The 25,516-nt window shown below is 35.7% G+C and overlaps 1 pseudogene; it reads right to left on the bottom strand.

Annotated features, from left to right (window-relative positions):
- LOC100512896 overlaps window positions 1-25,190 on the bottom strand; it is a 182,065-nt pseudogene extending 156,875 nt beyond the window's left edge.

The raw sequence follows: 25,516 nt of genomic DNA, 5'->3' as shown, positions 1-25,516 counted from the left end.
AGGGAATAAACGCACAGGATAAAAACAGAGTAGAGATGATTTCTAAACTTCTTTACAGTTCTGAGATACTATGATTCTATGATGATGGTACCCGGATTGGCTCTTAACTAATATTTGAGTTTTTACTTTCATAGAGCTATGTATATATAAAATACACAATAAACATACAGTGAAATATGCCTCATATATTTACCACCAACAGATTTTAAAACGAAGTTAGGAGTTCCCATCGTGGCTCAGCAGTTAACAAACCCAGCTAGCATCCATGAGGATGCAGGTTTGATCCCTGGCCTTGCTCAGTGGGTTGAGGATCCGGCGTTGCTGTGAGCTATGGCGTAGGTTGCAGACGTGGCTCAGATCTTGTATTGCTGTGGCTATGGCATAGGCTGGCAGCTGCAGCTCTGATTCGACCCCTGGCCTGGGAGCCTCCATATGCCATGGGTGCAGCTCTAAAAAAAAAGACCAAAAAATAATAATAATAAAAAAAAACTGCTCTAAAAAATAAAGTCTAAGATTTCCCTTGCGGCCCTGTGGAGGTGTAGGTTTGATCCCCAGCCCTGCACAGTGAGTTAAATGATCTGGTGTTGTCACTGCTGTGGCTCGGATTGCTGCTGTGGCGAGGGTTTGATCTGTCTCCTGGGAACTTCCCTATGCCACAGGTGCAGTCCTAAAATAAATAAATAAATAAATAATAAATAAGATAAAAATAAATAAAATGAACTTACTATGTAAGGTTGTTACACCTAAAGTATGTGATTAAGAGTGATCTCAGGGAAGAAGGGACATGAAGTGCTTATAACTGATCTCTCAAGAAAATTGTATATAAACGGAACATAAAGGGAATGATGGAGGCTCACTGAAGTAGCATGGAAATCCAAGATGATAAAATTAAGTATTATCTTAGGGGAGGTTACCTGGCTTTCTGCAATGGAGAGTTTTTAAGAGATAAGCATCTAGAATGATCATTGCAAGTGGTAATTCGTAAGCTGAGAACTAGAGTCAGCTCTGCACTCTAGTTTTATTAACACTTTCAAGGAAGATATGATCTTAGACAAGGATGTAAATATTGTACCATTAAATGGATTACAGTTAGAGACATTAGTATGGGCTCCTGTTTAGCTTAATACAGATGGTTACACATACAAATATTTATAGGGGAGTTATCTTGAGGCTCAGTGGGTAGGAGTTAAGGATCCAGTGTTGTCACTTCAGCAGCTAGGATCACTGCTATGGTGTAGATTCAATCCCTGTTCTGGGAACATCCATATGCCCACAAATGCAGCAAAAAAAAAAAAATTATAAGTATGTGCATATAAATAAATTAGTATACACATAGGCATTTTGTCACTCTTTCAGCTGAAAAGGCCTAAAAGAAGTGATCTGCCAGTCGCAAAGAGCAAACCTTGTCCATGGATCTTGGTTTCTAATATCATTCTACAATAAAATATATCAACCCCCCTGTAAAAACAGCCAATTCTAAAATTCAGACAGGAAATATGCAAGATGAGCACAGAGCATCCTTTACTTCCAGAATTAAAGAAGTGGATTAAAAACTCACAATGCTGACTAAAGGGACAGAGGGGGTAAATTAAAGGACTTCTGATAGCCAAAGCTGGAACAATTTGAGCAAGACAATAAAGTAGTATTAGATTATAATCCAAAGTATAAAATAACTATCAGTGAATCCATACTAAAACAAATGAATTATTTTTTAAAAAATTGGGAAGAAGAACCAAATTCCAAATATCTCATGTAGACACCCCTCCCTCAAGAAGATATTGCTTATCTTCCCATTCCCTAAGTGTTGGTTTTGCATAATAACTGGCTTCCAAAGAGTATAGACAAAAAGAATAACTTTATAGTGCAGAAATCTGACAAACACTATCTCAGCCAGGTGGTCAAGGTTAACATCAACAATGATTAAGTCATGTTGGTAGTATATACCTGTGATATTGAGATTTTTTAATGAGGAATGTATATTTGGTCTTTGTCCTCAATTTTGACACAAAATATCTAAAACCCTTGGAAATTCCGAAGTGTTGAGAGCTATAACATTGTCTTTTGTTATGTTAATGAGATGAAGTTTGTACCACCTAAGGATGAGGGGCTGGTTGTCAGTGGAGCCAACCCAGTGATTAGAGGGTTGGAACTTTGAGTCCTACCCTGAGACCTCCGGGGAGGGATGAGGGGTTAGAGATGGAGTTCAATTGCCAATGGCCAAAGATTTAATCAATCATACCTACTTAAAGAAGCCTCCATGAAACCTCAGAAGGACAAAGTTAGAAGAGTCTCCAGGTTGGTGAACCAGAGTACCTCCACATGTCACACAGTGCTGGCTCCAATCTCTGAAAGAAAGAAGCCTGTTTTTGTTTTTGTTTTTTTTCTCCAGGATCTTGCCCTGTGTATCTCTTCATCCAGCTATTGATTCATATCCCTTAATATTCTTTGTAATAAACTGATCATCTATGGAGAAAACTGATTTCCTGAGTTCTGAACTGCCCTAGCAAATTAATGGAGCTCAAGGATGGGGTTCTGGGAACCTCTGATTTAGAGGCAGTACATCAGAAGCCCAAGTAACAACCTGGACTTGTGACTGGCTTCTGAAGTGGGGGCAGTTTTGTGGGACTGAGCCCTGGACTTAGGGAATATGATAGTATCTCTAGGTAGATAGTGTCAGAATTGAATTGAGTTGTAGGACACCCAACTGGTGTCAGAGAATTGCTCGGTGGTATGGGGGAAGAAAAACCCACACTAGGGTGGAACTAAGGTGCAGAATCATAGTATTCTTGATGTAATAGATGAAAATGGCATTTTGCCACCATGATTGTCCTCTCCCAAACTCATAACCCTAGTCTAATCATGAGAAAAACATGATGCAAATCTTAATTGCAGAACACTCTACAAAATACCTGACCAGTACTCCCCAAAACTGTAATGGTCTTGATAAATCAAGGAAAGTCTGAGAAAATATCATAGCTGAGAAGAGCCTAGGAGACTTGACTACTAAATATAACATGGTATCTTTCATAGAACTCTGGAGCAATAAGAGGCTTGTAGGCTAAAAACAAAGGAAATCTGTCTTCCTACCAACAATGCATGAGGCTTCCATTTTCTCCACATCCTTGCCTTGTCTTTTGATGTTTTTTTATGGGTATTCTTTTGTTTTGTTTTGTTTTATAATAGCTTTTCAGACAAGTATGAAGTAATACCTCATTATGGTTTGGATTTGCATCTCCCTGAAGATTAGTGCTGGTGAGTTGTGTATATATATATACCTGTCTGCCATTTATATATCTTCTTGGGAGAAATATCTACCCAAGTTCTTAGCCCATTTTTTAAACCTGGTTATCAGGTTTTTGTTTCTGCTTTTGTTTTGTTTTGTTTTTTTGCCATTGAATTGTATGAGTTCCTTACGTATTATAGAAATTGACCCCATAACAGATAATGGTTTGCAAATATTTTCTCCCATGCTGTAGGTTGTCTTTTTATGCTTTGCAGAAATTTTCAGTTTGATACGGATTTTTAATTTGATAGAGTCTTGGAGGGGAACTATGTTTATTTGTTTTCATGAAGTAGTGGAGATTATTTTTGCCATTCAGTCAACTCCACTTATCCTAACAACACTCTACCTCAGAGCTTCCCCTCAGTATGCCACAGTAGGAAAGACTCCAGGGGTTATAAGATGCTAAGACTAAATCCCCCTCGGCTTTTGTGGTCCCCAACAGGCCAAAACTCCCAGTCAATTTACCCTTATCTCAGGCATATTTTTCTTTGACTCCGCTGTGAAATGATCCACCATCATTTTTTATGTATGCTTTTTGTGGAAAGGATAAAGAAGGAGGCCTTTTTAGGAAAAGAGTCTTTGGGAGAAGAAAGCTGGTGTTTAGCCTTGGTATGCTTCTGCTGATAGTTTCGCACAAAGAAACAATAGTCTATATCAACTCTGGAGATAATTCAATTAATGTTTCATCAGATAATAGATGGCCACTTATTGATGGAAACGTACAATGTTAAAACTGAAAGAGGTTTTTTGATTTGATCAGCTATTGGCTAAATGTAGCCCAAACTCATGACAAAGTTTAATTTACAAATATTATATCATATTTGTCATGATCATGAGTGGAAGGAATCAAAGAGACAGAGAATTATCCTTCTTAAACCTAGGTGTTTCTCTTCCAAATAATTTTGGGCACCATGCTTATCCAGCATAAACATCTGACACATGGAGATATATACCAAATAACTCATAAGCTGGGTTTAGTTGTCAAGTTTTGATTTCAGGGACGTTATAAAATGTACTCTTTTAGGTGCAGATTAACCAAAAAGATTACGCAGTTGTTCTTGGATTTTGAAGTTAAACATACAATAGACTAGACAGAAATTGGCAGCCTGTCAGTATAATACTGGCTGTTAACAACCACAATTAAGGCAGACTACATATCAATTATTATTTGTCTGGAACTTCAACTTCCTTAAGCATAAAAGGAAGTGAGGCAGCCTGCTTTACTGTCTTCCCTCTTCAGCTAATTAGTACTGTTTTTAATGGCTTCATCTGCCCAGGATCAATTGTCTAATAGGAACAGTGCTCTGTCAGTTAATAACGTGAGGAATTGTAGAATGTGATTCTGTCTGGCTCCAAAATAGTGCTTCGAACAACACTAAAACAATCCCGTGACAGAATAAATAGACTAAGAGACACAGGCAGCATTTTTTGGTCTACTTCTTGTACAAACTTAGTGTTCTAGTAACATTTATGGAAAAATTAAAAAAGGAAAACATTTACGAAAAAGAAAAATTAAAGGAAGCTTTCAAGACAAACACAATCACGTGCATGCGCACACACATATGCACACACAAACACACATAGAGTCTCTGAAAACTTCAGTTAAAAGTGGAACAATCAGACACAACCTAGAATAGATTTACAAGGAGATCCCGCTGAATAGCATTGAGAACTATGTCTAGATACTCATGGTGCAACAGAAGAAATGGTGGGGGAAAAACTGTAATTGTAATGTATACATGTAAGGATAACCTGACCCCCTTGCTGTACAGTGGGAAAATAAAATAAATTAAAAAAAAAGTGGAACAAACAGTACTATAAATTCACATTTAATGAGTATTACCATAGGGGATATCAATATGATGATGATGAAACCTATTTTTCAAAAATGCTTGTTGCAAAAATGAGCTATATTGAGGTTGTGCTGATTGTAACATAAACTATGTTCATTTTCCGGTCACAAAACACACTTTCAGTCAACTCAGTAAAGAAATAGGGATTGATGATATTAACACGTATGCAACTAGCTTCTAGTATCTCTTACCAGACAATTATTGGCCATGTGGAACAACATGTGGAAGTTCTCAGACCAGGGATAGAACCCATGTCACAGCAGTTCTTTAACCCCACTGCACCACAAAGGAACTCCCTAACAATTCTTTACTTTTAGGGCTATACCCATGCATATGGAAGTCCCCAGACTAGAGTAGAATCTGAGCTGCGGCTGCCAGCCTACGCCACAGCCACAGCAATGTGGGATCAGAGCCGCATCTGCAACCTACACCATAGCTCACAGCAATGCCAGATCCTTAACCCACTGAGCAAGGCCAGGGATCAAACCTGCATCCTCATGGGTACTAGTGGGTTCATTACTGCTGAGCCATGATGGGAACTCCCCTAACAATTCTGATTTTAGTAAATGTGCTAAACAATAGACTGTGTAATGACGATATATCTTCCTAAGCTGATGTACGATGGGCTATGGAATGAATCAAGACAAATTGAGATGACTGACAGAGGGCAGTCATTATCCTGAGAGCTAAAATGTGCAGTGGTTAAAGGCATGGACTCACGACCCACATTACCTGAGTTTAAGTCCAATACCACTGTTTACTCACTTGTATAACCTGCATAAAGTACTTAACTTCTCTGTGTTTCCATTTCCTCGTCTATAAAATGGGGATGACAAAAATAAGATTTTCATGAAGATTTAATGAGTGACTCGAGAACTTTGAGCACAATCCGGCACAAAGGAAGCATTTTAGAAAGTTTATCTCTGATGAGGATTATCAAAAAATAGTTAATTTTGATCAATTAGTTAAAAACAGACACTGACAAAGGTACTTTCTGAGCCAGTACCTCTTATCACGCTCCCTTTCCTCAGCTTATCAACAAAACAAGAAGATTTTGATTGACTCTAAACATTTCACACCTTCGGAAGTTCCCTGGTGGCTTAGAGGGTTAAGGATCTAGTGTTGTCACTGCTGTGGCTTGAGTCACAGCTGTGGTGCCAGTTAGATCCCTGGCACAGGAACTTCTACATATCATGGGAACAGCCAAAGATAATAATTTTATACCTTGAAATATGCCAATTCTCTAAAACTGTGGTTTTCAACATGCTATCCACAAAAGTATCAGCATTACCTGGGAACTTCTAGATATTCACATTAATCAAGCCCCACCTAGATCTTACTGAGTCAGAAACTTTGAGGGTGGTGGTCGCAAGCCATTCTAAAAAGTCCCCTGATGATTCTGATGTAAACTAACAACTAGAACTGCTAGGCTAATAAATCCCCAAACTCCAGGTATGTTTCTCCTCACTACAAGGTGAGTGAATTCTAAACTACTAAAAATACAGGTTTCTTATCAACGGAATAATATAGAATTGTTCAAAACAAATCTATCATGAAATCCGGTTAAAGTCAAATGTTTCTAAAATCCTTAAAAAAAAAAAAAATCCAAAGCTTTTGCTTTAGTTTGAAAATATTAACATCAACATGAAGAACGAAAATTTTGAAAAATAAGTAAGAAATAATTGAATTATGGTGAAATAAGACACTAAAGGTATGAATCAAATACTTTTTCTTTCTGCTGAGAGAGCTTGCCTGAGATATGGCATGCTATACAAAGTGGTTTAAATAATTCTTATAACCCAGTTTTTCCTTTTATTAGGTCCCTTTAAATTTAAATTTCTCATAAAAATTAGAAATGCCAACTTCTCATAAAAAACCCTAAGGTCTGGCCGTGCTGGTCTGCATTATCAAAAGAGTTTTATCCTTTAGGAATAAGTAGCATCTGCTTTCTTGGGTTCTGAGTTTGTTTGCATCTAACTCAGCTGACATCTCTCATTTTGCCTGCCTGGGCACTGCAGGCATCTGACATTGTAATCCGTCCTCAAACAAGCCTGGGACAAAAACTCTCGGCAAATGGCAGATCTCTCCCCAGACCATCTATATTTCCTGCTTTTCCACTGGTAAAATATTAAAATCTATTGCAATAGAATTACTCCAGTGGCTTCCAGTGGGTGGGTGGTGGTGAGGAAATAATATGTAGAGAAAATTTTAAATCTATGACTCCCAGCCCCACTACGTGTAGAGTCAACCAATGAAGCTATTATACCTCTCTAGATTTCTTTGAGCCTAACACAGAAGATGGCATTGGTGTACAACTGAAAGTCTCTTTTGGAGTCAATATCAACTGCAGGAATTACATTTTGACAGTGAAAACCTAGATTTGAAAACCTAGATTTCCACTTCAAAGTTAGAATTTTTAAAATGAGGTCCTTGAAAGAAGTACATTAAATTCACATGTGTTAAGTATAATGTAGTACAAAATAGGTTTTTATCAAGGTTTTTTTTCTTTCCAAGAAGAGAATTATTTGCTGGAAAAAGCAGTTTAGATATCTCTGGAAACTTTAGTTTTAATACTAGTCCAGCTGTGAGTGGCTTTGTGGATCTGAGCTAGTCGTTTAACCTCTCAGGCCCTCAGAGTACTCTGCTATAAAATGAGGAGGCTGGACTGAGGTACCTTCCAGCTCTCAAAGTCTATTCTGTGATTCTAGGATGCTGGGGGCAGACAATTCATTTCAGTTTTTTGTATAAATGACATCCAGTGTCATGAAATAATGTATCAAGAGCAGCAGCAGGGTCTTTCTATCCTGAATTTGGTTTGAAGCCAGCAGATAGGGTTGCTTGAATTCATTTTCTTTCTTTGGTGAGGGGATAGGTTTGATGACCTAATGGGCCTTTTCCATCTCTTGTATCTTTGATGAAGCTCCTAGGCCTCTACGTTGGGAACTGCAAAGAGTTACCGTGGTGAATTCTCCTTTGTAGTGATTTTCTCTTTTTCATCATGTTTGACATTTTTGCAATTGTGCTTTGATTCAGATTATATCCACTACATAGCTCAGTGTGCTAGTGAGCTGAGACTTTGCTAAGATATAGATGCCTGAGTATAGAAATTAAAAATGACAAGCTCAAGTATTGCCTCATGCTGTTTATATATATTATTTGAAGTAGCTGGTTGTAGTTCAGTGAAGTTCCATAATGGTCATATGGGCTTCAACAAAAAATAGTTACATATTTTTTCTGCATACCAGTTTACTGGTAAATTACTACAATATCCCTTCCCTCCTTTTCTGTTCTTCCTTTGAAAATTTCTGAGATATATATTCTCTTATAGTCCATTTCAGAAAATAAAAATGGATCTTCCATGAAAATGGACTTTAGTAATAAGGATAATTTTTACTTTAGGCAAAAATAAAAGAAAAAAATTTTACATTCAGTTCTTTTAGGAAATAAAAGTTCAGGAAAAAAGCAATCAAATTTGCTTTATACACTTTATCATTAAAAATCATGTTCTATAGCATTCTAAATAGTAAAGAATAGAAAAATACAAAAAAGATGGGACATTATCCAGAAAGTAGACATTAAACAGAATTTTCATAGACAGAAACCAGTTTTTATATTGTCTATTAGTTCTAAAAAGATATTTATTATTTATTTTATTTATAAATAAATTTCTTCAATAGCAACAAGAGATCAAATTGATTCTTTTTATAATTTTTAAATTCAAATTCTTTTAAAATTTCTTAACATTAAATAATTTTAAAGCATGTTTAATTAAATCAATGTAATCAACACACCTTTTGAATTATCAGCTGTATAGGAAATGAGAATATTTAGTCTTGCTTATAAACTACCTCCCTCACCAAAAAAAAGAAAGAAAGAATGATGAAGTAATGAAGTAGAAGAAACACAATTCTGTCAATTGAGTCATGTATCATCAAAGAAATATTTGAAAATATACTAAAATATCTCAAATCAGAAATTCAAGAACTGATAATACAAATACATAAAATTAAAAGAAAAAATCAAATGAGAGTTAATGAACTTAGGAAAAAAAAAGAAAAAAAATGACAGAAATGAATATTAAATTCTAAGGTATCCCTAAATCAGGATATTAAAGCAACTTACTAAAAAGGATAGAGTAAAAATGACAAAGCAATAAAGATAACAAAAATGAAATAAAAAAATAAATTTAAATTGTCAGAGAGAAAGTAAAGTTGAACCAAAGAAGATCTAATGTAGGCGCAATTGGAAGACTTGAAAGAAAAAAAAATGGAAGAGAAGTAACATTTTTAAACTATGATACAAGAAAATTTATCTTATTTTTTATATGTAAATAAAAAAGAAAGGTATAAATAATAAAAGGGCCATATTAGTTTCTCTGCTGCATAAAAAATAGCATGAACTTAGCATCCTAAAACAACACACGGTATTTGTCTCCTAATTATGAAAGATTCCATGGTCAAGATTTCAGGCATGGATAAATGAGTCCTTGGCTCAGAGTCTCACAGGCTACAACCAAACTGAGCTTCCAGAGACTCAATTAGGGAGCAGGTTTTGTTGGCAGAATCCATTTTCTTGCAGCTGTATGACTTCTTTATTGCTATCAGCCAGAAGCCACTCTTGGATCTTAAAATCATGGGCGTAACAAAACATCAAGTTTCCAATATTCAAATGGTTATAAATAAGCCATCTACACTAGGGAATGGAATTATATGTGAGTATGAATATGAAATGGCAGGGGTCGTGAGGTGGGGGCTCATCTTAGGGTCTCTCTGCCACAGACCAACTGGATTTGAGAGAGTCAACCAGTAACAATCTGAAACAAGCTTAAATTCCTTTAAAGTTTCTCTGCATAATTCATAGTTTCTCAATAAAAGAAATGCTATTCAAATAGCTATAGAGTATAAAGAAATCAAGAAATTTTAAAATGATGTTAAAAAACAAAAAAAAAACTGGAAAAATGAAAATATATTGGCATTAAAAACCAAATTTAATGTCATGTTATTAGAACATATTGGTAATATTAAATTCTTTTCCTTGTTATAACCAGAATTCCATCTTCTTTGCACTATTTTTTCTACTTTCCATTATTTTTGTTAATTAAATAATAGTTAACCAGAAAATATATATTAAATATTTGCTATTAATCCCCTGGCACTGTGCTATGCATGTCTTCAGGTTTTTTTTTTAATTTTATTGGAGTTTAGTTGATTTACAACATTGTATTAGTTTCAGGTATACAGCAAATTGAATTAGTTATATATATATTATAAAACATCATATCACACATACATACTCAGCCTAACAATTACTAACATGATAGTATGGAGATAATACTGAGATTTTTGAAAATGCTAAAGCTACCTATATTCAGCACACATACATGCACACATACACACCTACAGAACAGACTGGGTCCAATACTTTATGATACATTGGTAGAGGAAGATCCAATCCATAAATTGATTTAGTATATTATGTATTATATAGAAGATACAGTGCCATTAAATCACTAATAAGTAATATGAAGCTATGGACGCAGTTGTGTTCTTAGTACTATGCTAAGAGGCTGGCCTAAAATGCAAGAACAGGCCAAAGAGGAAAGGAGTTTAGGTCAGAGCAGACATACATGAGAAGGTACACAAGTTTATGTATACTCGTCAAATTTCCATAAGGCCTTGAAAAGTTGTGGTTGTGAAGGAATAGGCATTCTGGAAGATACTGAGTGTCAGTATAAATGGTGAAGCATGAGGTGGCATGGCTTTTACGTGTTCTTCCAATAGTCAAACGGTATGTTGAATATGCTATGTGATTAAGATCTTGATTATGTTCTGCAAGCAAATATAAACCAAAAACAAAAGTGATAACTTAAATATTTAATGATTGAGACTATGTCAAAAGTGTGAATGTAAATAGATACACTAACTGCATATTTTGGAGCCTCTTTCCCCAGCCCTCCTTCAGAGGCAGAGGGCTGCATTATCTACTTCTCTGCATCTCTTTCTAGAATATAACGAAGCTAGTCATTTTTTACATTTTATATCCCTATTACATAAGACCTAGCAAATAATAACCATCCAATAAATGTTTACTGATGAATAAGATTATGATTTAACACACGATTACCAAGCAATAATAAGGTTTTTCTAGAACATCCACTCTTAGCACATTTCAACACTTCAACAACTACATCTGCACATTTACATGGATGCCCACATGCAGGGGTGCAGGAGAGAATGTGCCTTTTCTGTGCATTCTGGTTTAGAGAAGTGAAAACTAGAACTGAGCTATTCACACACACTTCTTCTCTAAGACTCACCAATAAGCTAGGTAATTCTTTCTTCCTTGGGGAATAGTGGAGATTGGTAGAAAATTAAGCCACCCATGTTACTCTAGATGAAGCCCCTCCACCATGGGAATATAAGTGGAAGGAAATGAATATTTTCCTTTAATCTTCACTACCTGGTGCTGAGCAAAGCCAGATCAGTAAGTGGAATCCAGGCTTGTGCTCTTTTTTCTGCCCATTTGATTTCATTGTGAGATAATAGGAATGGACTGATGAAAGCACAAAGTTCAGGATGTGGACTGAAAAGAGAGGTTAGTGGAAGATATGTAAACTCACTCCAGTATGTACTCTAGGAAGTTATTCAATAAATTTTAGGAACAAACTTTATTTTTGAGATATTTGCACCTGCTTTTGGCTAATTAAAATATTATAGTAATAAACTAGAGCTCTGTCAGAAAAAAGGTTATGAAACAAGGTCCTCACTGGTGATGCTATGATTGTTACTCTTTTTGCTGAGTAAAGAGAAAATTACAGAAGGAAGGAAAGAAAGAATAAAGGAAGAAAGGAGGAAAGGGGAGAGGGAGAAGGGATGGTACAAAAAGAGAAAGAGTAAGAAGAAAGTAAGAAGGAAGAAGGGGAGAAATAAAAATGAAAGGAAGGAAAGAAAAAAATTGTATTTTTATTTAAGGCTGTCTATTCCTTTCAACATTTTCTATTATGAATTATCATTGGGAAATAAATAATTTTTCATTCACAATAAAGTCTGTTAATATCACAATTAGGGAATTCCCATGCCATTATAATTTTATCAGGTTAATATTAGCACTTGCTCTATTTCCAAGTACTCTACATAAGCCATTAATGCAACCACTAAAAACAAAATGATAAAAGCCAAAAAGTGTATAGTAATAATGCATGGCCTTTAAAAATGTTGCTTTTTCCTAAAACTAGAATTGTATGGAGAATTTATAACAATTAAAACATAGTTTCATATCTTCATTTTTTTACTTATGAAAATTTAATATACGCAGAAAACATTAATCTGCTTTTATTGGTTCCCCTAAAATCTTCCAAAACTAGCTTCAATAGTTTCTCATTTTACATGCCCTTCTTAGAAAGTGACTTAGACATTCATTCTATTCAGAGGTGAGGTCAATATTTCCTCTCCTAAAATCTGTACAGGGCTGGGACTATGGCAGATGTGATTGTGTGTGCCTTCTGAGGCTGGATCATAAAAGGCTGGTAAGGGTTGCTCCTGCTTCTCCAGGGCTCTTATTCTTAGAATCCTGCCACCAAGCATTGAAGAAGCCCAAGGGGTCTGGGGAGAACAAGACCTCAAGGAGCAAAAACAAACTACCCTGATTTCTGCCCAAATCAAAGGAAATCAGTCAGAGTTAATTATTGCTGTTTTAAGCCACTAAGGTTTGATGTGTTTGTTATGTAGAACTAGATAAGTGGACCATCATCATATTCAAATGCTTTATTCTCAATTCAAAAGTGATTGGAATTTCTAACTTGCTTAGTGCTACAACAGGGATCATAATCATCCCTACTTCAGAAAAAGGACCCATTAGAAAAGGGCACAAATGAAACTTTCCACAGAAAATAAACTCATAGACTTGAAGAACAGACTCGTGGTTGCTAAGAGGGAGAGACACAGGTAGGGAGCAGGATGGACTGGGAGTTTGGGGTTAACAGATGCAAACTCTTGCTTTGGGGTGGATAAGCAATGAGATCCTGCTGTATAGCACAGAGAACTATATCTAGTCACTTGTGATGGAACACAATGGAGGATAATGTGAGAAAAAGAATGTATATATGTATGTGTGTATGACTGAGTCACTTTGCTGTATAGTAGAAAATTGACAGGACACTGTAAACCAACTATAATGAAAAATTAAAATCATTAAAAAAAAATAAAAGGTCTTGAAGAATGAATATTCTGGGGGGCTAAGAAAAATATATTCCAGGCAAAGTGATTAGCATGTGCAAAGTTAGGAGATGTAAAAAAGAATGACAGAGAGAATGACTGTTAGAATTTCATTATTAAACCCAATATAGGTTGTAATGGCAGGAATGAGAGAGGATACAGATCAGGAAGAATCTGGGTCTCATTCTAAATATTTTGACTTTTATACTATGAACAGTTTTTTAAAACTACTGAAGGACTATAGGTGTGAAACCTTGCTCTTTAGAATGGATTAGAGGCAGGATGAGAACAACAACAAAACATAAAGAACAATTTGAAGGCAGTGGCTGTGATCTTGGCAAGTAAAGAAGTAACAATACAGAATAAGGAGTAATTGATGGATTGTAGTGTGTTACAGAGGAATAAGCCAGGGTAAGAATTTGAGAGACAGAATGCAGAATCACTTTTTCTTGTTTGAGTGACTCTTTGGGTTGTGATTGTTATTAAACAAAAAGGAATAAAATGAAGAAGGAACGTATTGGGAAGGAAAATACAGTACAGGTAGACAGGGTTGGAAGAGAGCACGTAATTACAAGTTTATTGTATTGTATTGTATTGTATTGTATTGTATTTTGCTTTTTAGCACCTCCCCCTCCCCGCAACATATGGAGGTTCCCAGGCTAGAACTGGAGCTGTAGCTGCTGGCCTACACCACAGCCACAGCAAAGCCAGATCTGAGCCACATCTGTGACCTACACCACAGCTCATGGCAATGCTGATCCCTAACCCACTGAGCAAGGCCAGGGATTAAATCTGCATCCTCATGGATACTAGTCAGATTCGTTTCCACTGAGCCACGAAGGGAACTCCAGAATAATCAGTTCAAATTTTGATTTGGTAATTGTGTATAAAAGCCTAAATTCCAAGAAAAGCATACATTTTATTTATAATCCTCTCATTTTTTTTTTTTTTTTGAAGCTACTACTGCAGCTGACAAGCTAGCATCTTCTACATACCTTTTGAAAATATTTCTTGCCCTTGTTTGTTGGTTTTACCCACTCTTTTAATGTGGACGTATAACTCACATAGATCTGGCTAAAAATCATAGCTCTGCTCTTTTCCAGTCATGGGTCCCAGGGGACATTTGATCATAGTGGAGAAATTAAACAGTCAAAATCACAAGTCAAAAATAAAAGAAGAAAAAGACTTAACAATGGTGGAATAATAAGAATTCTAAAATAGGATTTCTGAGATAGAAAAGATTCCAAATATAAAAACTAGAAGTTCATAAGTAATCAAGATGCTATTTCTCAAGTTTGCTTATTTTTTTATGTGTAGCAAATAGCATACAGGATTATAGGTACCCCACTAAGTAATAGTAGGACATTTTCATAAGATATGTCCTTTAGGGGACAGCAGACACTGCAAAAGTTGTTTGCCATGCCATATCACTCTGGTCTAGCAAAAGGAAGGTATTCCCAAAGTAAATTAAAAATGACCACTTAATATCTGCAGATAAAGTTATTAGAAATATATGATATGTGATATGGTACAAAGAGCATTTATTTCAAAGTTACTGAGATTTAAATGAATTGAGCTTTATATTTGGATACAGTAATGATAGCAGTAACAATAAGAACAAAAATAAAAATATCTACTATTAATTAATACTTTTAATATACTAACTATCATGCTAAGTATTATAAATATATACACTCATTCAATTATCAGAAGCACCTTCACAGGTAGGTATGACTTTTACTTACTAGCTCACAAAAAATTGTAATTTATTTATACAGGTTGAATAAACCATCTAAGGCCTAGTAAATATAACACACAGGATTTGAAGTTATTTCTTACTCCAAATTACTTCTTTTAATCCAAACTACATAATTTATTTGATAATCATTTTTTTCTTTATAAAATGAGGACATATTAACTGTCCTGTAGAGTTGAGATTTTTCATGTAACCCAGGATAGTGCATGGCACGTTTTGTACTTTAAAATATTATTATTTTGATCATTGTAATGTTGATTAAAATTATCATTATAATCACTTGGCATAGACACAGATCTTTACGAATTATCTGAAAAGAAATTGATGCAGACATATTTGGAGTCAAAATAATCTGGAATGTATGAGTAATTATCACAGGGAAAGAAAAGAATATTTCTTTCTATTTTTCTACAAAAATAAATTAGTTTGAGATTTAATTAAAATTGGTCTAGATATTAGTTATGAGATCCGGACTCAAAGTGGGAAAAATGTAAACAGTAAGGAATGGAGAGAAAATGGAATGTTGTAAAATAACCTTTCTTCAATGTTGAACATACACTAAGCTCAGATGATATAGAATATCATTTTCCAGAAACCACTCACCAAATAAGTTTTGATGAACTTACACCATGGGAAAAAAAGGATAAAATAGGAAACATCTTACAGACCAAGAGGACAAAGAAATATAAGAGGAATGTAGAAACATGTAAAAATATATTCAAAGATAAAATTTCATACCACACACATATTGTATATATGTGCTGAGATGATACAGAGCAATCAAATGATTGGAAATAAAAGGAGTTATGCCAGGAAAAAAAAAAAAAAAAAGACACACTCCTATTGTTGAAATACCTTGATTTAGGTTAAACAACTTTGTAACCATAAAAGAAAACATACAAAATACTTTTTGCATTCATATTTGAATAATGTAATCATCCAGGACTTTTTGTTTGAAAAAAATAAAAATTTAAATCAATCCAGTTGAAGTGAAAAGGAAATGCGTTGGTTAAAGTAGCTGGAAAAAAAAAAAAAAAAGCTAGTGTTGCTTAGAAAATCACAACATACACCTCCTTTCTTGTTTCTCTTTGCAAAAGGGCCTCATTTTTCCCATCTGCACACAAATGCTTTACAGGAAGGGGAAACAAGGCCACTATAGACTCAGTTAAGCAACTCCAGGGGAAAAGGAAAGTCTTATTCTTTCACTGTCTGTACAATATTCCCTGGAAATATTCTGAATGCATGCTCATGTATACGTCATTTAATAAAAACAAAAAAAATGGTTATTTCTCATAGTTTACATAAATCTAACACTGTTTTCCCCAAATAATAAAAATGTTCTTAACATAAAGGTAATGCCCATTAAACCCTTGTTTTCATCCAGATAAAACTGTCAGCTTCTATCCTAAGGTTAAGCTACTCAGCTACTGCTGAAAGTTTTACATTTTGCTTCCTCTGTCTCCAAGAGATTAATTGGTATGTGAGCTTATTAGCAGTAAAGTTGTTAAGAAATGCTTCTAAGGGCATCCCTGATGGATATTCGAACTACCCAATTATCATCTACACTATGAACACAGTAATTTATAAATAAGTGAGCACAGCACAAACAATTTTCACTTACCACAAATGCCCAAGAAAATGTAATTTGGTTATCACATATAAATTTATATGGCTGTTTGATTAATTCTCTGGTCATCACAAGAAAGGACAGAAAGAAGTTAAGGCTAGATTTCTGTTAGAAAAAGTATCAACTCTTGAAATGGAAGAAAAAATTATCTATAAGTAAAATTATTAAATTGTTAAAAAAAGTTGACAAAAATAAATGTCATGTATATTAAAGTTTTTTTTTTACCCTTAAAATTCTAAATTAGTGTCCCAATTGGCTTAAGCTTTCATAATAATACAACAGACAGGGAGTTTAAACAAGAAAAAAATATTTTCTTACAATTCTAGAGACTGGAAGTCTGGGATTAGAGTGCCAGCATGATTGGGCTCTGGTGAGAGCTCTCCTCCTGGCTTGCAGATAGTTGCAAGGTGGTGGTGGGTTGGGGGTGGGGGTGGGGGGGAATGAATGAGAGAGGGAAAAAACAAGCTCTCTCTGGTGTCTCTTCCTATAAGAGCACCAATCCCATCATGAGGGCCCCACCCTCATTTCTTCATCTAAACCTAATTATCTTCCCAAGCCTTAATCTCCAAATAGCATACTTTGGGGGTTAGGACTTCAACATATGAATTTGAGGTATGGGGGCCTAATTCAGTCCATAGCAGTGATCAATATAGATAAATATCTTTTAGACCTGAAATAAAGATTCCTTAAACAAGAAACAAAATACTTGACCATAAAATATGATAGGACCACCCTACACGATATGGCGATTCCCAGGCTAGGGGTTGAGTTTGAGCTGTAGCTTCCAGCCTACACTACAGCCAAAGCAATGTGTGATCCAAGAAATATCTGCGACCTACACCACAGCTCACAGCAACTCCAGATCCTTAGCCCACTCACTGAGTGAGTCCAGGGATTGAACCTGCATCTTCATGGATACTAGTCAGATTCATTTCCACTGAGACACGATGGGAACTGCCTGCTTATACCTCGTTGAGGAATCTCCTATAAGTTTTTTTTTTCATTTTTTTTATTACTCAAATGAATTTATCACATCTGTAGTTGTATAATGATCATAACAATCTGATTTCACAGGATTTCCATCCCACAGCCCAGGCACATGGAATCTCCTATAACTTAAGGAATCATTTCCTATGAGACCATCTGAGGTGGTGGTAATACAAATCAGCCAGTTTTTCATTCTTTCCAAAAGAATTAGAATCCTAGAATCCCGGGAATGTATTGGTGAAAGATTTTAAGTGAGAATATTGATGACAAAGAAGTTTGGGGGGAAGACATGTGGTTGCACCACTCAGAGTAGAATCAGAATATGACCGAGTTTGCATCAGTGGCTCTGGACAACACTGAGGTTCTGCAACTGATTAGCTACCTAGTAACAGGTTAATAATTCCAGATGTCTTCTATCATGGAGGAATTAATTTTTTCCTTATTAATTTTATTTGTTACTATCTGCCATCAACTCTTCCAACAGCTAGGATATAGTGGTGAACAGGTTAGAAAAAGCAAGTATTCTCATGAAATTTACCTTTTAGTAGGGAGTCAGATAATAAGCAATAAAACAGACCATTGACAGTTGAGAATAGATGTCAATTACAGATTTGGATTTTTATTTCCTTTCTCTTCCTCACTCCATCAGTATAGATTTTCATCATCTGTCACATACCATTGTAGCAGACCCAGAAACTCACTTCACAGAGGAGGTCCCAAAGCAATAGCAAAAAGAAAATTTTCAGGGAGTTCCCTTCATGGCTCAAACCTACCTAGTATCCATGAGGAAACCAATCCCTGGCCTCATTCAGTGTGTTAAGGATCCGGCATTGCTGTGAGCTGTGGTGTAGGTCACAGACATGGCTCCAATCCCCTGTTGCTGTGGCTGTCATTGTAGGTGGGCAGCTACAGCTCCGATTAGACCCCTAGCCTGGAAACTTCCATACGCTGCCAGTGTGGCCCTGAAAAATACACACACACACACACACACACACACACACACACAAAAAAAAGAAAATTTTCAGAGCCATAATCTCTGAACATTTCACAGCAAAAGACCTAAGGCAACTGCTCTTCAAAAGCTGCTGACCTTACTAGAAAAGTAAAATGTTCTATTGAAACATCCTTGGAGGCAAGGAGACTTCCCTTGACAGCAGAATCTGCAGTGGAGGGAATGCACCTTGAATCAGCACTCAGCAGATAGCACTTTTTCACACGAACAAAACAGTTCTGAGAGTAAATAATGGAGATTTCTTCCCATACATGTTAAAGTCTAAAACCTAAACGTCTGAATTTCTAGTGTAGACAAATGCCCTTGGAACAAATGTGGTTTTAGGGTTTACTTATCTATAATCCATAACTTTCCTTTTATATTTTTAATTTTGACCCCAAGGACTTTTTCTTAAAGTTTTGGGATCATTATTATGCTTTTAAAAATATTTATTTAATTTAACAGTTGGATGTGTTTTCAGCAGGAGGATTTTTCAGACTATACACTCAATAATATTGCAAGAAGCAAATGTGTCAGATTTGCAAAATATCAGTATAAAACTATAATAACAGGAGTTCTTGTTGTGACTCAGCGGGTAAAGAACCTGATTAGCATCCATGAGGATGCAGGTTCAATCCCTAGCCTTGCTCAGTGGGTTAAGGATCCAGAATTGCCTCAATGGCAGTATAGGTCACAGATGTGGTTCAGATCTGGCATTGCTCTAGCTGTGGTATAGGCCAGCAGCTGCAGCTCCAGTGCGACCCCTAGCTTGGGAATTTCCACATGCCACAGGTGCAGGCTTAAAAAGGAAGAAAGGGGGAAAAAAAGCAAATGAAAAAACTGTACTATTAGAAGGAAAAGAGAAGATTGCTTAAACAAACTGTAAGTTATGATTAAAGGACTTCAGAGAACACAAAGAGTATGTTATTTGTTTTATATGAGATATTTACATTATGTTAGGTTGGAGCATTTAAGAACAAGTGGTTAAGTAATTATTAACTAAAATTAGGTAGCATCTTTCTATTATTAAATTGGACAGCTAAAAATAGATTTATATTCAGCACCATGCCAGGATATATCTAGAAAAATCAGGAGTTCCCATCGTGGCTCAGCAGAAATGAATCTGACTAGCATACATGAGGATGCAGGTTCAATCCCTGGCCTTGCTCAGTGGGTTAAGGATCGGTGGTTGCCCTGAGCTATGGTGTGGGTTGCAGACTTGGCTCGGATCTGGCATTGCTGTGGCTGTGGTGTATGCTGGCAGCTACATATTTGATTCGACCCCTAGCTTGGGAACCTCCATATGCTGCCAGTGCGGTCCTAAAATAAAAGGCAAAAAAAAAAAAAAAAAAAAGAAAGAAACATAAAGGAAAACAAATATTTAATCAGTGGTGGGAGGAGCTAAAATCCAAATGAACTTTAGGAAAAATAATTTAGAAATCTGTATCAAGAGTCTATGGTGCACCTGCACGTTCATTGCAGCACTATTCACAATAGCCAAGATATGGAATCAACCCGAATGTCCACTGAGAGACAACTGGATCAGGAAGATGTGGTATATATACACAATGGAATACTACTTAGTCTTTAAAAAGAACACAATAACGCCATTTGCAGCAACATGGATGGAACTAGAGACTCTCATCCTGAGTAAAGTAAGTCAGAAAGAGAAAGACAAATACCGTATGATATCACATATCTGGAATCTAATATATGGCACAAAGGAAACTTTCCACAAAAAAGAAAATCATGAACTTGGAGAATAGACTTATGGTTGCCCAGGGGGAAGGGGAGGGACTGGGAGGGACTGGGAGCTTGGGGTAAATAGATGCAGAATGTGGCTTTTGGGATGGATCAGCAATGGGATCCTGCTGTGTAGCACTGGAAACTCTGTCTAGTCAATTATGATGGAACATGTAATATGAGAAAAAAGAATGTATACATGTATGTGTGACTGGGTCACCATGCTATACAGTAGAAAAATATATATATAAATAAATGATTTTTTAAAAAAGAGTCTATGGAATGGCTCAGCAGGTTAAGGATCTGGCATTTCCATTGCAGGATCTCAGGTTGCTGCAGTGGTGAGGGTTCAATCCCTGGCCCAGGAACTTCCACATGCCGTGGGAGCAGCCAAAAAAAAAAAAAAAAAAAGAGTTAGGAACATGTCCTAAAAATATCATCTGATATATTCAATTAAGGTTGTTACAAAAACATTTTAACTTAAGTATATTTATAAAAAGAAAAAGAAATTTAGAAATTAATTCATATTCACCCAGTAAATATTTGTTGAGTGCCTATGATGAATCAGTATTAAGTGCTACTAAAAGGCTACGCTCCTGGTCTCTAGGAGCTTGCAGGGGTGGGGTGGGGGAGACAATAAACGAATAAACATGATATAGGTGATATGGCAGTAAGTACTATGAAGAAGAATACTGCTCCATATAGCTGTCACCTTCTATACATCAGGTAAAGTGTCAAAGAAGCAGGCTTCTCCCTTTGGGCAGCAATGAGGACAGCTGTGTTGTCATGCTTTGACTGGGACAACCTTCATGGCCAACTAGAATTGTGACAAAAAGCAGTGTCAAGTTTCCTATAGACTGGGCAGAGTGGGTAGTAGAATCCAGCCTCAAGAAGAGATCAAAACCCCCATCTTAAGACTGATCGGACCTGATTTTTATTTTTGAAGTTCTTGCCAGTATTTGAGAGTAGGGGATGGGGAAACCATTATTTGAACTCCAAGAATTCCAGGTCAAATGAGAGATGACATTTTACCAACTTTCCTCCCTGTCACTAGGTCACCTGCTGACTTCAATTCTAGCTAAAATGTCCTTTTATCCAATTAATCAGGAAGGTCAAAAACTTACTTAAATAATAGAACATTGACAAAAGACAAATTGAGTTATTCTGGAAGTCAATCAGTAAAACAAATGAGCCAAAACTCAGTGAGAAAATGATTGAGTAAATGCAGTAAATAATTTCTGAAATTAAAATGACCAAGAAAACAGCTGCACACATTTCTCACCAAACATCAATATATACTATACATCTCATTGTTTTATTTCATTTTTCTCAAATGTATACCAAAACATACTCTTAGTATACTAAAACATACTCTGAAATATTGTTATCTGGCTGCATATCTTAAATGAGGGGACATACACATTTCATTGATCACTGTATTTCTCTTCTTCCATCTCTACCCATTCATATAAATTACCCTTCTAAAGGAGATTTAATTGTTTTTTTAAACTCCAATACCTTCTAAATCAAATTTTTTTAAAAATCTGTTAAAAGGTGTTACTCAGTTCTCTTTGTATCCAATAAAGATAGTGAAACACTTGCTGGATGATGAAAGCTGTATACAAAATAGCAGGAAAAATACATTTAAAAAGTTCTAAAATAAACTATTGCAAAAACAAAATGAAAAGGCTAAAAATCATAATTCAGGAATATTTATAGAATCCTTGATTATTACACTGAGGTAGTACAAGCAAATGCTCTCTATAAGGGATCTTGAAAGATAATGAAGAGAAGCTTTGACACCTTATATCATGGAAAATGGCATTTTTTAACTCAGAAAAATTCTCACATATTTCTTTTGAAATCATAGAAAAAGAACTTTCTCTCTCAATGACCCCTGCTTACAAGTTCCCTACCAGAAATGAATTGTTTGGGAAAATAAATCTTTTAAGTTTGGAAACAGACAATTTACCCTGGCATACTCACCCTTCTCTAATAGAATTTAGTATGATAAGTTCTCAAAACATTCTCTTCCTAGCCCACCTCTCACTATGCTTCAAAAGCACATGGCCCCTTTTAGTTTCTAATCATCAAGAGCTAGATATGGATGAAAAGAGGGGGGAAAAAAAAAAAAAACAGACTTTACTCTTTTGCTGGATTTTTTTCCTGATGAGCTTAACATTTCATAATATGGTGTTGATAAAGAAGATTGCCTTGTTGTTGTTTAGAATAAAAAGGACCTCTTTCCCTGCTGACTGCACGAAGGAATCTCTCAGAAACATCACATGGTTGGAGGGGTGCCATCCTAGCCCCCTGAGTCAGCCACATGAGCTCAGTCACCATCTGATTCTTTCTCTTCCTTCCTCAAGTTTTTCAGACAAAGCCAAGGGATCAAAGGAATCCAAATCCATACTGAAATTATTATTTTTTTTAAACTGAGAAATATGCTTTTCCAAACTGTAAAGAGTCCTAAAAGGCAGGGTAAAACCAGGTTACCTTCCCTGTAAGCCTCCCCCCGCAGAGGGATGCTTGGCTTTCTAGTCTTCACCACAATAAAAGAAGAAGAAACAAAGTAACGGAGGACATAATTTCTAGGCAGAGATGTGAAGATACCCTATTATTTTCTCTCCCACTGAGCTTAGTAACAATCTGATTGCTTTATTAGGTACTGTTACTCAAATAAAAATAATTAAGACAATCACCCCTGTGAAACATTCCTTACAAAAACCTAAGCCTCTCAAAGATAACAGAAAGCAGACTAAGCCTCAGCTTTTGTACTTGACTGTGAATTGAAAAGATGCTACTCATTCGGGTACCTTAGATATTGTTATTACTGGCTTAGTTAAAGAACAATAAACTTATATTCTTAACCCAGATTTATCTTGCCTAACAAATGGGAGTCATTAAAATGGTTTATATCTAGAAAGATTTTCTTTTAGAATTTTAAAAGCCACATAAGTTAAGTTGCTATTATAATTATAATTCAATCCTCTTTAAAATGGAGAAATGTTATAAGTTAAAAATCATATTTTAATGTAGAATTTGCAAGCTATTTGTATTTCAGTTCTATGAGAAAGGCATGTCAGTGTTATTTTGCTTATTTCATAGAATTATGTGACAGGTACATATGGAATTAAATACACAAGTATGTGGAATTTTACGGTCAGGTAACGAAGGTCAAAGTTGATTAAGAACCCATGTCTTCTGTTTGTAAATCTATCTCTTTTGATAAAAATCAATCTTGAGACTGCTTAAATATCATAAAGTCTTAACAAGTATGATCGAAAATTCTTCTTTGAAAGCCTATAAAAAATGCATTTTTATTACTTCACCATGAAAAAGTGTGTAAATATATATGCACCTAACATAGGAACACCACAATATATAAGGTAAATGCTAACAGCCATAAAAGGAGAAATCGACAATAACACACTAACAGTGGGGGACTTTAACACCCCACTTACACCAATAGGGAGATCATTCAGACAGAAAATCAGTAAGGAAACAACTGTTTGAACTGTGAGAGTCTGCATATAATTGGATTTTTTTCAAAAGTAAATACTACAATACCACCCTTTGAATCTGCTAAAGGGTAACTGCAGATAGAGAGGCATCAACATAAGGGCAGGTCAAATATAAATGATGCCCAGATTTTCAACTGTGAGAAGGGTGGGGTCTCCTAACCCCTGAGATGTTCAAGGGTCAACTGTATATATCTGTAAGGTGTCCTCTAAGGTGTCTTTGCATCTGTGCCTCAGATATCAGTCCAGTAATCAATGCTATTTGCCCCAAACTCCTTCCAGATTGTACTCTGAGGCTGCTTTCTCTCAATGATTTCTGTGACATTCACAGCAATACAGAACACTTTCTGAAGCTTATGGGCCATACTGGACAGTAGGAAATTCTGGGAAACTTTCTGTGGTCATTTGCTACTTAGACATATTATACATTTTTTTTTCTTTATTCCTATTCATCTGAATAACACTGTCACACAGCTGGATTCAAATTCTGGTTTCACACTTACCAGCTATATGTCTTTGGCAGATTATCTAATCATTCTATGTCTGAATTTATTATCTTTATAAGAGAATAACAATAGTACATATCTCATTAGCTGGCTTTGAGGATTTAAGAAGTTAAATACTTAGAAAGCTTTTAGAGTTGTGTCTTATACGTTGAAACACAATAATCATCAACACTCACATCTTGTTCCCAAGATTCTAAATTACATGGAGTAGCAAGTTATTTCTGACTATTTGAGATTCTTGGTTAAGTTAGCTTGTTTGTCTCAGTCCACTACAGAAAGTATTGCTCAGATTCATCTATGGTACAGAGGATAAAAATTAATTTTGCCTGTGATTACTTCATGTCAAAAATGAATGCTATTAGTCACTCTCACACACTCACACACACATCGCAAGCCGCCCTCTTAAGAGACACAAAATTGCAGTTATAAGGACAAGGTTTAATGTCCTTCAGCTTCCTGTAGAGAAAAAAAAATCTCTGTTGCTCTATTATCTGCTTCATCTCATGTGGTAGTCACTGTAGGTTACCTGACTCAATTTCTACTTCCAGCACCTTTCTACCTTGTCTGACTTTGTTATAGTGGATGTCAAAGCCAATACTCCAAATCACCAGCTTTTCTTTCAGCAAGAGAATAAGCCATATGACATAGTACAGGACAAAAAGATGGACACCAAAATCTTCTGGTTCTGTTTCTTTCTTCCCTGTCTTCATTTTTCCCTTTTGGGTAGAAAACAACTGGAAGGCTGCAGGATCAGGCAAGCTTTCTAAGACCATGAAGGAAAAACCTTCTGGTTTCATAGACAATTTATTTATAATGAGGAAAAAATAGAGGAAACTTCTAGGGATAAACATTAGCATAGGCAATGGGTATGGGACAGAACAAATCATTGAGGGAAAAATTTAAAAGTTCTGTTCTCCAAATTCAGGAAGAGATTGTTCTCTGGCTATTATTGTCCTGAGCTGTCAGTTATCAAACACAAGAATTGACTTTAAATCTGTCCCAATCCAATAGTGATGAGGTTTCAGTAACAATGTGT

This window comes from Sus scrofa, chromosome 4 (assembly GCF_000003025.6).
Source record: "Sus scrofa isolate TJ Tabasco breed Duroc chromosome 4, Sscrofa11.1, whole genome shotgun sequence".
Classification (NCBI taxonomy): domain Eukaryota; kingdom Metazoa; phylum Chordata; class Mammalia; order Artiodactyla; family Suidae; genus Sus; species Sus scrofa.
Note: the sequence above shows the minus strand (reverse complement) of the source record. Positions and strands in the feature narration are given on the sequence as shown.